The sequence below is a fragment of the Balaenoptera ricei genome, chromosome 3 (genome assembly GCF_028023285.1).
Source record: "Balaenoptera ricei isolate mBalRic1 chromosome 3, mBalRic1.hap2, whole genome shotgun sequence".
NCBI lineage: Eukaryota > Metazoa > Chordata > Mammalia > Artiodactyla > Balaenopteridae > Balaenoptera > Balaenoptera ricei.
In genome coordinates, this window is record NC_082641.1 from 4302794 (window position 1) to 4318785 (window position 15992).

Genomic DNA, 15992 nt, shown 5'->3' on the forward strand with positions numbered 1-15992 from the left:
AACCCAGGGTCCCCAGGACCCTGATGCCAGGGAAGGTGAAGCTGCTTCTGATGCAGGTATGCATCTACCTCCGTATGGTTCCAGAAGCATCTCGACAAGGATAAGGAGAACAGGCAACATTCTGAAACCTTCTATGTGCCCAGACCTGCCCCAAACACTTGGTTTGTGTCATCTCAGGGGGCTCTTCGCGCCAACTCTAGAACACAGCCTCCATCTAGTCCCTTGACACACAGGAGGAGGGTCCGGACAAGTGACTTGCCTGAGGCCACCGGCAGGTCAGTGGAGAAGAAGGATTGGAACGCAGGCGGGCATCCTCTGTCAAGAAGCTACTCAAAGTGGGCAGCAGCCTCAGCATCGTGAGGGGGCTTGTTATAAATCTACATTCTCAGGGGCACCAGGGCTGGGGGCCGGGGTGATGTGCTCGTGTGCTAGGCTTTGACAAGGGCTGCCACGCTGCCCTTTTGGGTAGAATTCCTCTCCTGTGGCTGCCTTTCCCTCCCAGCTTCAGACCCAGAGGAGCTAAAACACATTGTTCTCTCCTCGTGCCTCGCTGAGCCTGTGCAGTGATTCTTTCACGTATTTCTTTGCAACATGCTAGTTCCCACTGTGATGGAGACACGGGCCACAGATGTTTCCTTGGGAATCCCTTTTGTGGTCTATTTCACAAAGTTAATGTCAGGATTAACACTAACCTGAAGGACTTGGAGTCACGAAGAGGCACGTGTGTTTAAAGCTTTGAGATTTAATGGTTTAAGTGAAATTTTTTAACAGCATATAAGTGTGATGGAAGAGTGAATAGGATGTCCTGTTTTATATTTTCCAGATATAAAACCAGACAGGCTCGATGTTTGCAGTAGGAAAAACCTGCACAGAAGTCCAGTAGTGTCAACACTCCCATCGTAGAAAACAGAAAACCTCCTTCATATGTGTGTACACCCAGACCCAATGGCAAACTCAACAGAATTCATTAATGTTAACATGGAGAACTACACAATGCCCAGGACTTTGTAACCCACAAATACGGTGGACATCTAAGTGGTCCATTTCATTAGGCTTTTTAGATATTGAAAGTGACAGGCTTATAAATAAAATATTATTGGGTATGCCAGCAGTCTTGGTGGTTCTTGGAGATGCTACTGTATTCATACACTGAGCTACTTGATGCCGAGAAACACCTTGTCTGCTACTATTTTGCTTCTAAGGTGTAAGTGACAATATTATTTTGGAGTGAAGGGAATAGGACAGCATCTCCTGGGATCCACAAAGATACAGTGCAGATCTTGGAGTGGAAATTATCCATGAGTTAGTAGGTTTGCAATATGTTTGCCAAAATCATTTTTTGTTTATAATTAATATTGCTGCTATATTAGTCTGCATAAAATAACGTGGCAAATCAGTCTTCAGATTTCCCTGGATACTTCAGAGTGTTAACAGCAATTATTTATGTTGTGGAGACTACCGTTTATAAATGGCATGGATTTCTTCTCTTTAGGGCTAAAAGGCATCATAAATCAAGATTATGGAAGTTAAATTTAAACACTGAATCTTCTCTTTTCAATAGAGGAGGCTATTGATTGAATTAAACAATGACTTTGCTCAATGCTACCATCATTCCTCTTTGCCCTGAATACAGACATTTTCCAAATAAATTGAGGCTTCAGATTCGGATAATATCTGTGCAGCACAAAAATGCACAGGGATTTCAAATTACTTGATTGACTTCATCAGAAAATATCTTGACATCTCAAAAAGTCAAGACAAAAATGCACTGGGGCCCAAGTAATCTATTTTACTATATGGGTTAGAGAATCACTTTTTCTAATCTCCACTTTAAACTGTGGAGATGGATGGAATATCTATATAGAAAAGCTCACTTTGGTGGTAGGGGGGTAAATTTAGCAGTATGCCTAATTTGTTCACAAAAAAAATGACAAACTTCTGATTGGCAGCTTGATCGATTTAAACTATTATAGATTCGGGAAGAGGATAGAGTCTGTGCAGTATTCTAAATATCTGAAAGAGGGTCACTCTTAGTGAGGTCTGGATCTCCAGACTTTGCCTGCACAGGACCTTTGGAGCTATAACATCTGAGAGAGGCAGCTCTTCTCTTCCCAGCCAGGAGGGGGTGACCCAAGGGAAATCGCCTCAGTGGCTATTTTTTTTGCACCCGCAGGTTTGCTGAACTTAGCTTTGAGCAGAGGAAGAGAGTATTCTTGTCTGAGCTGGAAACTTCTGATGGAGCAGCTTTATGACTTTCTGTCTCAATTGGTAAAACTCAAGTGTTTTCAGGAAATCAAGCCAAGACTGCCTGTGAACCCAGAGGTCATAGTTGGTGGATCCTTTAACAAGCCGAGTTCCCATCCTACTCTAAAACCTCCCTCCTGCTCTCCCACTGAAGTGAAAACTTGCTAGGCTGGTGCTCATGACCCACCCTGGTTTGGTTCCACCTGCCTTTCTGGTTTCCCACTGTGGAAGCAAAATCAATCCTTCTTCCTGCTGCCATTGTAAATGCGTAGACATACAGCATCTTACATTTAGGAAATAAAAATTTAAAAAACACATCCCTGGAAAAAACACAGGGTCATCTGTCTAGTTCCAGTTCCCAGAGGAGATGAAAACATGAGCGCTTCCTTCGGTAGCTGAGTCCCCAGTGACCACCTTGCTAAACCTGACATCGCCGGCAACAGCGATGCGGAGATATGTCATGACCTTCACGGACACAGGCAGGTGAGGAAGCAGTTGTTTTTCCAGCATGAAAAAATGAACTGTGGGCTTGCTAACCTGGACAGTTTTGTGTGTGTTTCCCTTCCATTCTGTGTCTGTCACGTATCTGATTATTATTACCGAATGAGCAAAAGTGGCATGACTGGGGTTATGGTCTGATCATCTGATAGTTTCTGCTGGGTATCAAGTGATACAGTATTTGTGACTGTGTGTGCATACATGCATGTGTGCATTTGGCTTTTTGGCCAGTTGGTCTTGGACATCTGATATCTCTGGCATTTGAGACAAGCATCTGCTTGCCACTAGGTCACAAGATGTTATTTTTGCACAGATGATGTCATTTATGTCACTCTCCACATCACTGATGTACCCTGTCCTCTGACAATTGATAGAATCTCTATGCTGTTTGTCTTTCTAGCATGCCACCATGATGTCCAGTCACTTAAAAAAAAACTTTTATTCCCTCTGGAATCAAGGAAGCCCCATGAGTTCTGCAACTGTTATGAACTAGTGACCTTGTAGTTGTGCAGGGTTTTTTTTGTTGTTGTTGTTTTGACCTGTGACTAGAGTGATACAACTTAGGTTTCTAATTTTTTTGATCGTCTAAGTGGAAAAAAAAGATATTTAAAAGTCCATTCTGGTCCTTTATTAAAATAATGTGTTTATAGCTGTAACACAGTCTATTTTTTTGGCCAGCTGGTATATGTACTTTCTCTCACTACCCCCAACTCCACACACACACATACACACACCATTTTAGGGAAATTGGTCACGAGAATCTGCCATTTTGTGCACACTCTAAGGATACATACTTCAGAAAAGCATACTTATCAGCAAAGGTGAGGAGATGCGGAGCTAGGAGGAAGCACTTTTGCAGCTGGTTTTTATGTGGCTTGGAGAACAAAGAAGAGACCCTGAGGAGAGTTTTCTTTCATGTGTTAGCACCCATGGGCTGCCCAGCAATGTGGGCGGAATGGGAAGCTGGCTTTTGGCATGTCTGGAATGTACTGACTTCCTGAGAAATCCGGAGAAGTGATGTCTCTCTCCTCCATCGAAAGAACACAGGGGAGTCTCATGACAGCACCCACGCGTGCAGGTCATTCTGTGGAGGAATGTTAAGGCTGACAACAGGAAGTGAATAGACTCAATTTGCACCGTAAAGTTCTTGTGCGTGTGATTCAGGCAGGTACCTTTTATTTTTTTTAATTTTTATTTTATACTGGAGTATAGTTGATTAACAATGTTGTGTTAGTTTCAGGTGTATAGCAAAGTGATTCAGTTATACGTATACATGTATTTAGTCTTTTTCAAATTCTTTTCCCATATAGGTTATTACAGAATGTTGAGCAGCGTTCTATGTGCTGTACAGTAGGTCTTTGTTGGTTATCTATTTTAAATATAGCAGTGAGTACATGTCAATCCCAAACCCCCAATCTATCCCTCCCCTCCACCTTCCACCCTGGTAACCATAAGTTCGTTCTCTAAGTCTGTGGGTCTGAATCCTGAACTTAAACCACAGTCTAGCAGGCAAGGGGGGAAAATGGTCCACCACGACACATTCCTCTATAAATTCCTCCTGAGTTCCATAGCCCGCCCAAGAGTTGACTGGATTTTTTGACTGAATTTCTGTGAAATATATTTCTGAGCACACTGATATTTTCTCTTAGCTTCAGAAAAAAAAGATTTGGACTACAAAGTTTCATAATTTCAACAGAGCTTCTGTTCTGGTTAGTTTAGATATACTTCTAAGTATTTACATAAATTTAAGTGATCTCAATAAATTCCAGAAATTAAAAAGAAAAATCTGTACTTCGAATGCCTCAAAACTGTCAACTTTTGAATTTTAGATATTTACTCAAATCAGAAGAAAACAATGTTTAGCCATGAGTTCAATTAATGGTCTTGCTGAATAAATTGCAAGATGATAAAGTAAAAAAAAAAAAAAAAAAAGTTAGAAAGGCAAATTTATAACATGGAAAAATAGCCGAGAAAATTATTATCAGACGGGTTTGATAATTTCAGTTTTAAATCTTTTAATATCTTTCCTCCTATTTGAAAAGAGCATAAAACATAATATTGCTAACATATCCTAGGTTATGCAAGATTTAGATTTATTTCTCATTAAAATTCCAATTGATTTGTATTGCCAAATATCTTAGACTTTTAAAATAAATCAATCGTGATCTTTCTGTCCATAAAATAGTTCAAATTATACGTGAAAATTGTGTTAAAATAAATTGAACTGTAATAACTGATATCTTTTAAAGAAAATGTATGAACTACTCAGCATGTTAAAAGATAATAAGCTGGTGACTGTAAGGGGATAGTTAGAGAAGACATTGGGTACGTTTGTTTATGTTTGTTTATCAAGGGCAAATCAGCATAATTTTGTTTTAAAACGTAAGTGACTGGTTGTGCTAGAGTGGAAAAGAAGGTAAGAAAAGACATATTTGAGAATGTAAAGTAAGTGTGAAAAATATAAAGGCAAGTAAATTTTGGTTTGTATTACTTGCAAGTGGTAAATTTGAAAGTAACAGTGAAACATTAAAATTTTGAAAAAGTTTGCTCAATGTTAATGAGTATAATTATAAAAAGAGAAAAAGACTTGTAAAAATTTGTCTGCAAATGATTGCATGAATGGTATAAAATAAGAAAAACTGATATTTGTGTTTCCTTTCTGTTAAATGGCAAATTGACCTTTGAGTATGTGTGTAATATACATTCTGCTCTTAACAAGAAACAGTGAAAAGTTATGCTGTGTCTCAGTAACAGAGTTCCTTATTATCACCTAGTTATGTTGTTAACTTTTATGCTTTCTGCTATGCTCGTGAGCTGGCTTTGAACAAAACTTTTTTCTTTTTTGTTTTTAAGCTAAAATTCCTGATAGTGACAGTTACCTGCTGCAGTGTTTTGTTTTGCTTCATTCTAGACTGCAACTTTATTTCTTGTCTTTAAGTATTTATGACTTATGTTTATTTATTGTCTTCTGTTCCAAATTTATATCCCAACCTCAGAATGATAAAACTTTTCAGATGTCTTTTTTACTTTAACTATCTTAAGGGCTTTCCTGATGGTAGCTAAGTCCCAATAAAGATCGACTCCCTTACTTTATAAAAGGAAGAATGGGGCTTCCCTGGTGGCGCAGTGGTTGAGAGTCCGCCTGCCAATGCAGGGGACACGGGTTCGAGCCCTGGTCTGGGAAGATCCCACATGCCGTGGAGCAACTGGGCCCGTGAGCCACAACTATTGAGCCTGCGCGTCTGGAGCCTGTGCTCCGCAACAAGAGAGGCTGCAACAGTGAGAGGCCCATGCACCGCAATGAAGAGTGGCCCCTGCTTGCCGCAACTAGAGAAAGCCCTCGCACAGAGACGAAGATCCAACACAGCCAAAAATAAATAAATAAATAAATAATAAAAATAAAGGAATTCCTTTAAAAAAAAAAAAAAAAAAAAGGAAGAATGCTGGAAATAATTGAGTTGGCTTGCCATGCTCCTAAGTTTTAATTAGCTCCACTAGTTGGAGCTCTACAGTTTATTGAACCAACACTAAGAGAATAGGCACATCATAAAGTGAAACTGGCTCTCTGGGTTAATTAGAATAAATAAAAAGTCACTAACTTGAGGATATGCCAGTCTTGGGTTTTACAGTCTGAATGCTCACATACACTTGTCACTTGTGATCGGTCAGCCTGCAGGGCTAATGGGATCAATGAAAATATTCTGGAGCTGTGTCAGTGTCCTCACCGACCTCCATAGATCTGCCACCTTAGATTAGCTTCTGATTTGATCTTATCATTTGATTACGTATGTCCTTCGGAAGAGGACCAGCTCTCCCCCTTTCAATATGGCTGCTGTAATCAGTTTACCAGAGCTGTTTCACCTCGCTGAGCCTTGTCAATTGCTGTTTTCTCATCTCCCTTACACTTGCCTCAAGGCCTCACTATATGTGACAAACAGACCTTGAATCTTCTGGGAAACGGCAAAAAACTGCAGTAAATGACTACACTCTGAGGAGCTCTTGCCCATCCCTATTACAGCAACTCTTGTCAAGGACTCAGAATTCTCCACGAAGCCGGCAGTGTCCCAAGGGATACACCCTGCGTGTCATCAGGTCCTATCCAGGGACTGAGTGAGGGCTCCCAGGACTCTTATTCCAGAAACAGATGACTTGGTGAAAGTCATCTGTTCAACACAAAATCATCAAAAAAATTTACAGCGGATAAAATGGACTAAAAGAGTGGATTTAATCATAGTTAAACTTCTGTTTTTTGTGTTTTTTTTTTAACCTATAATGGAAAAGAATCTGGAAAAGAATATATATATATATATATATATATATATATATAAAAAACTTAATCACTTTGCTGTACACTTGAAGCTAATACAACATTGTAAGTCAACTCTACTCCAATAAAAATTGTTTGTTTTGAACTAAACTTCTGTTTTCAATGAGCATATGAAAGCTATCATCTCTTCTTCATCTACGTGTAACTCTCAGTTAAAGAGCCAATAGTTCTACAAAGTGAAATGAAACTTTCTTTAAATAATATCTTGTTTCAACTAATCCCTGAGACTTGGGAAAGAAGAAAAAGTCTTGTGAAAGTTCTTATATAGATAAAAGCTAATAAATGGTTAGCACACAAGTATAGCAACTCTAATAGAAAGTATTTGCATATATTAATTGTCTGTGTCTACAAACCTTTTCAAAAACTGATGCCAATGGTTAAATATAATGTAAACCATTTTACTAAATCTTTTTACTTTTCCTTTATTCTTTCCAAAGGAACATAATTTTAACCATGACCATGCCAGAAACCCTATGTCATTAGTTATGACAAGCCTAAAAATACAGAACTGGGACTCTTCCTCAGGTGTGGAACGATGCCAGGGAAGACTTCCCAGAAATGCTGGCTGGTACCTGCTCTATGGCCCATAGAATCCTGGTGCTATGATATTATCACTTCCTGGCAAGGTGGGAAGATTGACAAATTTTGTAATCTCAGAGAAAAACGTGCCCTTATTCTTGAAGGTATTAAAGAAAAAAACATAGTAGTGGTAGATTAGGTGCTTCTTCATGTCTGACCTGATAGATTAACCGATAAGTGCAATAAAATAATTCTGACAAATAACTACAATTCTAGGGTTTACAAAGTCTCATCAAAGAAGTTAATTCTTAATCTTAATGGTGTATAGCTTTAGCTTTTTAAACCATACAGTAAGGCTGTATTTATATACTAAGAAACATCTTCTGTAACAAGTAAATAAAGGTGGTAAGTAAAACAAACCATAAAACTAACCTTACACAATCAGAAAATCACAAAATGGTGTGGTGAAAGCTCTAGTAAAGGCTCTAGTAGACTGCACTGTGCCCCCAGCTCTGCGTCCACACCCTCCCTCCATGGTATCTTCACAGACAGCCTGTATTTCCCTGCCCCTTCACTTTGGACTTGACCATGTGCTTTGCTTTGCCTGATGGTATATCAGCAGGAGTGACAGTGTTCCAATTCTAAGCCAAAGGAGGTCCCACACATGTCCACTCAGCATCTCAAGTCTCTGCTGTTGCCACGAGAACACGTTCCCATGGGTGGCTGCTGGCCTTCCAGCCTTGGCTCCAGAGTAAGATATGTGGGGGGACCTGGACCACAGACCTGATGTAGGAAGCAGAATCATCCCCACCAAGCCCAGTATAGATGCATAAAACCCTTGAAGATCCACAGACATGGGAGCAAAGACAGATAACTCTTGTTCTAAAGCCCTGGTTTTGGGGTTGGTTGTTATGCAGCGATGAGTAACTGATACAGGGGTGGGTAACTGACCACAAGATGGGGCTGTGGTGCTGAGTGGCTCTCTGTCCTGTCATCATTGTCTGTGACCTGTCACAACACATCCCACATTCAGAGATAATGACATCTTGCACCCTGAAATAAAAGAAAAATAACAGGTTCACTCTGTATAACACTAGTCTATCTAATAAACAATACTTTGAGGCTTTCTTATAAGTTACTGCCTCCTTAGTGGAAACAATTTTATCACTGAATATTGTATTACCAATGTCTGAAGATATGTCATAACCATGAGAATGTGAAAATCATAGGAGAAAATTGCCATTTGTCCACCATGATCAGACTATGAATTGATAATCTTGGTAGTTTTGATTTTTAAAAAAATTTAAATACCTGGGTTTTAAAATTTTTTAATGAGAGGTCCGTCTGTAGACCAGACTCTCTTGTACCTCTTTGTGAACAAGTTATTTTCTTTTCTATCATAATTTGTCTCTGACTGTCCCTTCATGAAGAGGATCTCCCATGGCCTCCGTTAGCTCCCTTTTCCTTTTACACCCTAATCTCCCTTCTGTGAATTCCCATAGTACTACACACCTCTCTTACAGCACGCATCATTATTGTCCTGTATCTGTTTGTGTTTTGAACCTTATACTTTAACACTGGTGTGAAAATGTCCCCAGCTCCTAACAGGTGCTCAGTGATGTCGAATTGCTTGCATGAGCATATCTGGTGCACACTCTTTCTTAGGGACCTCTAACAAGATTGTAGGCAGAACAATTCCATAAGAAGATGTGTATCTTATGTGCAAAAATGAGAGAATAATGTTTGGCCAGAAGCTTAGACTCTGAACTCAGCTCATGGGGGCTGGATCCAATCAGGACAATGTACTTCCTAGGAGACTTCAGTGGGCAGATGAACTTCCTTGAGGCACATTTTCTTCTTTTGTGAAAAGTTGTTACTGTTAATGGTCGTATGCATCAGTTCCAATGGTTAAGTTAAATCATTATGTAAAGTGCCTGGCACCCACTAGGTCGTTTAATGAAAGTTTGCTAATACTGGACAGTTCAGATTCCTGCTATTTGAACAAGTGTGGTTGTCTTTGGCTCGAGGACCTGGCATCAAATGTTCGTAATTTTCATCCGGGACCCACAGGCTCTTCCTCAGTGATGTTCAGGAGACCGTTCCATTGCCCCTAATAAGGCATCCTGCAATTCTTCTTAACGAAAAGAAACCACATTACTTTTTTAAAAAATGATGAGAACATCTCACTTTCAAAACAGGAAGTTCTGAAGTTTGGATATTTTGAGTTCTGTTTTTAATCCACAATGTAATCTGAAATATTCAGAAGCAGTAGCAGTGATATTGACATAGTTTAACCTGCCAGGTGTGCTCACAGGTAATTTGTCTGGAGAATTATTTCTCAGCCTCATGAACCTGATTCCATTTGCACTGAGTCTCCTGTGGATTCGGGTGGAAAGCAGCAAGAGTATAGGTCAGGCACCTTATGCTGCACCAGCTCACTTCCTTGGGGCACCACATGTCTGTCTAGGATGTCAGGCAGCCCCTCTGGCACCATGGTATGTGTCACAGATCGAAGTCCACTCCTGTCTTTACTGCATGAAGCATTCCCAGGGGATGTAAAGGCAAGCATTTTCATGGCAACCTTTTTAATTAGTAGAGCAGAAACACTCAAACTTATTCAAGTATTTGATGAATGAAGATTACAATTCATATATTTAAAATAATTGTGTACGAACTAGAGAAGATTTTTATAGCATATTAGTATACTAGTATGAATCAAATGATTTCTAGATCTCTTTATTTTCAATGAGATTCACTACCAACATGAACAAAAATCTTAGTGTTGTCATGAAATTGTTAGGAGAAGCAAAAGCTGAAATGCTGCCTTCATGGCTTCTAATACAGCCCAGGACAGTTATAAATGGAAACTAGCCAGCAAGATGTGCAGTAGCAGATGGAGCATTGGTCTCACAGCCTGACCATCAGTTGAAGGGCTGTGAGCAGGTCACCAAGACGAAGACTGAAGGAGATGACAACTGAGGCATCTCTGCAATGACAATCTCCATAGTTCCAGACAGACACAACTAATTACAATGAGGGGTAATTTAATATGCTACAAAAATTGTAAACCATTAAAGCCCAATAGCCTCAGAATCTCTGGCAACAGATTTACTCAGATGGGCGTAAGCAGAATCATTTCAGTAATAAGGCACTTGAGATCACCTCTAAATTTTAATATGAGCATTTATGTTCTACTGTCAGCCTGCGGGGATTCTTTTTCACGTAAAGAGACATTATTTGGGATTAGAGATGGGGGTGGGCAAAGATAAGTAGAAAGTGATAATTTAAAAAATCCAGGGGTGGGGAGGGATAAATTGGAATATTGGGATTGACATATACACACTATTATATATAAAATAGATAACTCATAAGGACCTACTGCATAGCACAGGGAACTCTACTCAATACTCTGTAATGACCTATATGGGAAAAGAATCTAAAAAAAGAGTAGATGTACGCATATGTATAACTGATTCACTTTGCTGTATACCTGAAACTAACACAACATTGTAAATCAACTATTCTCCAATAAATTTTTTTTAAAAAATCCATAACGTAACCTAACCATTGTTCATAGAGTCGGTTGGTGCTTGAGTATTTTCTTTCAGTTTAGGGCTTTCATTTTTTTAAGTGAATTTTTTCTAGCTCATTCTTCATGCAACAAGATCATGATGTAACTCTTCAGAGTAATTTTATATATTAAAGTATATTACGCTGAAGTAATATATAGCATTATACATTGGCAGGATCAAAAGTTCTCTTTGTCATTTCACAAAGTATCACTGAGCACAGGGACATGGTCATGTATTTGAGTGTCCCCAAGACCTAATAATAAAGGCTAAGAATTGGTGTCAATATAGAGGCCTTTGGAATATTCTCCATGTCCTCCAAAGCTACTGTGATCTTCAGTTACATTTGTTCCTCCATTCATTCATCCATTCAACAGAAATGCATGAGCTTCTGGTATGTGCCAGGCACTGGCTAGTGGTTGTGTGTTGGTGAACATGGCAGACAGCATGCTTCACTCTACATGGGCAGACAGGCCCCGGAATGGGAACTTACAACACTGTTTGGCTGACCTGATCTTGGAGTACTCTACTGAGATCGGAAATTGTTTTATAAAATGTGAGGGAGAGAACCAGGAGAGGAGGACCATTCTGAAACAAGTCTGACACAAAGCCAGACCCCGCAAGGTACGCCCTTGAATTCTTTGCTCCATTTCTAACTTGTGACAAAGACTCTCTCCCCTGAGCTTGCTTCTTGGCTGGTCTTCAACCTTAGCCTCATCCTTGCTGGCCCTACCAGCCCAGTTTTAGGAAGAATCCTGCTGAGTCAGTTTAGAGAGAACCCTCACCTTGGTATCTGGTCACCCTGTCTGCTTTCAGCAAGAATCCCCCCACCCTTGGTGTCTCCTCTCAACCACTTTCTTTCACTGAACCCCTCACTCTGCTCATTGGCTTATAAATCCACAGCTGTTATTTCTGTATTCAGAGTTGAGTCCAATCTCTCTCCCTGTCAACTGAAAAAAAAAAAGAAAAAAAGAAGCACAACGTGAGAGTTGTGAGTTAAGCTTTATTTGGGGCAAAATGAAGGCTGTAGCCCGGGAGAGGGCCTCTCAGTAGCTCTGAGGAACTGCTCCTAAGAGGTGGGGTGGAGGTCTGTATACATGTGGTTTCGGTGAAGGGGGGGCACGTGCAACCCAGCACACATTTGGCAGAAGGTTGCTGCTAGTCACAAGGAACAGGTGTGTCCATTAATGATCTTAGTGCTTGTCTAGATATGAGAAGATGCAAGAAATCGGGCTCATAAAATCTCCTCCTGAAAATACCTAACTATCTGAAGGCCTGTTCTGCCAGTTTTCCCAGCGCACAGACTGCCTCATTCCTGATCTCTGCCCTGAGCTCCTTTCAGGGTGTGTTGAAGGTCAACGACTGCAGTGGCCAGTGACTTCATTCTTGTAGAACAAGATGGAGAGCAACCATTTTTAGTTGGCATTCCCTAATGCAATAGCCTTGAATTAAGTCTTCCTTGCCATTTTCAACACGTGTCACAATAACTGTTTCTCTAACACTTGTCAACAAACTCAGGCCCTTTTTCATCTTTCCCAAATCTTAAATTAGCATAAAACTTCTGAAGAGCTTGGCTAATTCAAACTGATGGCTTGAGGACCCATCACAAATTACCAAATTGTGTAATTTGGACTATCAGCTAACACAGTGGAATGAGATTTGCTTGAATCTATATTTATCAGTGATGGGAAACAGCTGAGCATTGATGCCCAGCCCTCACTAAGCTCTCCACTTCCAGTGAGTTGTTTGTTACAAGAGTTTTTAGGTTCCTATGAATATATTAGCTCGTGTTTCTCCCCCTGAGGATTTAAAATCTGAGCATGAGATGGAAGCTAGAGCACAAAGGTGTCTCTCTGAGATCTTATACTAATTCTCTTGGGCTACTTTCAGACTATGTGGTTTTGTCACGTGGTACTGAGGTATGCTCCATTCTATGTAAATCCCACAGGGAACCACAGGTGTAGCAGAATATTGACAGAGCAAGAGAGCATCTCCTGTGAGGACCTGAGAAAACTCTGCTGAGTCAGTACCTACAACCGGTTGAAGAATGGAGCCCACCTCCCCAGGGCTCACAATGCTCATGCATGATGGGCAGATTCCACCCTAAGTGTCCCAGAGAGCCTGGCTGTGAGTCCCACAGGACCCAGTGGTTGAAGGGCTGTTTTTTTCCCAGGGCATCACAGCTCGTTTGGACCAGAACCTGGTTTGGAGGTCACAGGGATGTACAGACAGGCCCTGCCCACAGATGCTGTCTAGGATTGACTCTGATGATTTCATCTGGAATAAGTCCTTGATGCTCCCTTCCCTACAATTTTCTCTTCTCCAGAATTTCCTTGGCCTCCTTTGGATGTTTGGATGCACATCGTTTGGATGCACATCTGGTGCTTCAGCTCCAGAGCGGCAACTGTGCCCAGGATTTGGAGAGGTGAGGCCAGAAAAGGAGCAGAGAGACATTTCCTCCCTCTTTGTTTCTGCTTCCTGAACACAGGAGACACTGGTTAATTGCATCTTTATTACCACTTCTCCCACATCAGGATCCCACAGTATCATTTTTATTATCTTAATTTAAGTGTTAATCATTCTGAATTAGAAAAAAATATACTTTCTTTTATTAAGAAGATAATTTTTTTCAATTAAAACCTGAAACTAGCCTTATAACAATCAGATGAAATGAAATGTATCTCAATGTGTTGCATGAAGAAACCAACATTTTCTGTCTTTTAGGCACCACTATTAATAGACCTGGTTAAATGTACATTTTGCAGAGAAAATGGCACAAGATACTCAATGGAGATATTTAACTTTACCACATCTTTTATTTAAAAAGTCCAGACCATAATATTTGAAATGCTTTTTTAATTTTATAAAGATGATATTGGGTCATGTTTCCATTTTAGGGCTTAGCCTCTTATACTGATTGTGTGAGAATTTAATATAAGCTAAGTACTTGTGGTAATTGTTATTTTTTGATGACTTGAGATAACACATATGATTGAGTTTTGAAATTGAACTCCCAGGAATTATAAGTGTTACCCAATTACTAACAATTTCCAGGCTATAAGGGAGTGCAAGACAAAGGCTGAGCAGGCAGAGGTCTGGGACCCAGCTTGGGTCTCACTGTTCCAAGACTAATGCATATAAAGTCCAGACTAGAAAAGGGTGCATTTGGTTATGAAACATATCCATTTTATACTCAGATAATTATATAACTTCCATGTCATTTTCCAAGGAGCCATGCCTCAGACATGCCCAGCTTCTAGGTTTGTTTTCTATTGGCAATCCTAGTCACCAGCTACATTCTGCTGAAAGCTTTCCGTAGACACAGACTCTCTAAGGACTCAAGTATCATTGATTTATTTGTCAGTGTTCTATCAATTATTTATTTACAAGAAGGTTTGACTTGTTCACCCTCTATCTATGAATCTATCTATCTATCATCTACCTATCATCTATCCACCATTCTATCTATTGATCTATTTATCTCTCCTGTATGTAGTTATATCTCTATCTGCTTTTCTATCAATAGATTTAGAAAGAACAAGGGATAGAGGAGAAGTCTTCAGAAGCCCATGTACTTGCCCAGGACTAATGAAAAGATCTTTCATTGGTATAAGTGTAAACCTTTTTTTTTCTTTTAGTAAATAAAGCTTCTTGAGAGCAGTTACTTGGCCAAGAAGCCAGTGTTCCACTAGCGACACTTCCCACACTGAAGTCTCATTCTGGATTTAGGGGCATCTCCAAATCCTCCTCGGGGACCGTGTTCCAAATTCACATCCTCAACCTTGACATCTCTCCACAAACCTGGTCCCTCTCAGCTTAGAAGTTGTGTTTTTCCTTCCATTAAAAACTCTCTCCCATGGATCCTGCCTTTCCCTCTGCCTTTTGGGATTTTCCATATCTTCCTGTCAAGGCTAAACCCCCCAGAGGAATTTTTGAGTATCTACTCTCTTTGTCCTTTTTTACTTTAACCAACAAATTCCAATCTGGCTTCTGACCACAGCCTCCATCACACCATTGAAGAGACTATTGCAAGGACTTCCTATCATGATGGAAACATCCAATGGAGCCGAGGGGAATTTTTCCATCTTTTTTCATCAGAGATGAGTAACCCTAGTGACTACTCTCTCCATCACGAAGATCTTCCTCCCTGTGTTCTGGAATGTTTCTGCTGTGCCCCTCCAGTCCCTCCCCAGGATGCACTACTGCCCTGATAGATTCTGTGGGTTGGGGTTTCTCAGGCCCCACAGACGCTGCTTCAGGGGTGACCTCATCCCCTGCTGAGGATTGAACCACCGTGGCTCCCAAGTCTGTGCCTGTGGCCCTGACCTCTCCTGTGAGCTCCAGCCTTGACTTGCATGCAGCTCTGGGAAAGTCATCTGAAGACCCACCTACCCTTTAAGCACAGCTCACAGTGACACTGTCACACAACTGCCCTCCATCAATGTACCCCCTCTCTGGCCAGTTTCACAGAGTCACCCCCATTCCACATCAAATCTGTTTCCTTTGACTGCTCCATCTTGGCCAGAATTTGAAGTCATCATTGATCTCTCCTCTACCTCCTCATACTTTCCCAGATACACCCGCTCCTTGATTCTATTTCCTAAATAAAGATCAAGTCTATGTTTGCCTCTTTATCCACCTTTTAATGCATTATTTCAAGCCCTCAGCATATTTTTTGGACATTGGAAAACATTTGAAATATTTTTTCCACTGACCTCTTTCATTCAGATCTGATTTCTCTCCAATTCCTCTTTCATGCCATTGCCTAAGTGGACTTTCTGAAATGGACTTTCTGAAATGCAAACAGGTATTCCCAACTGGGTGTTGATAAATCA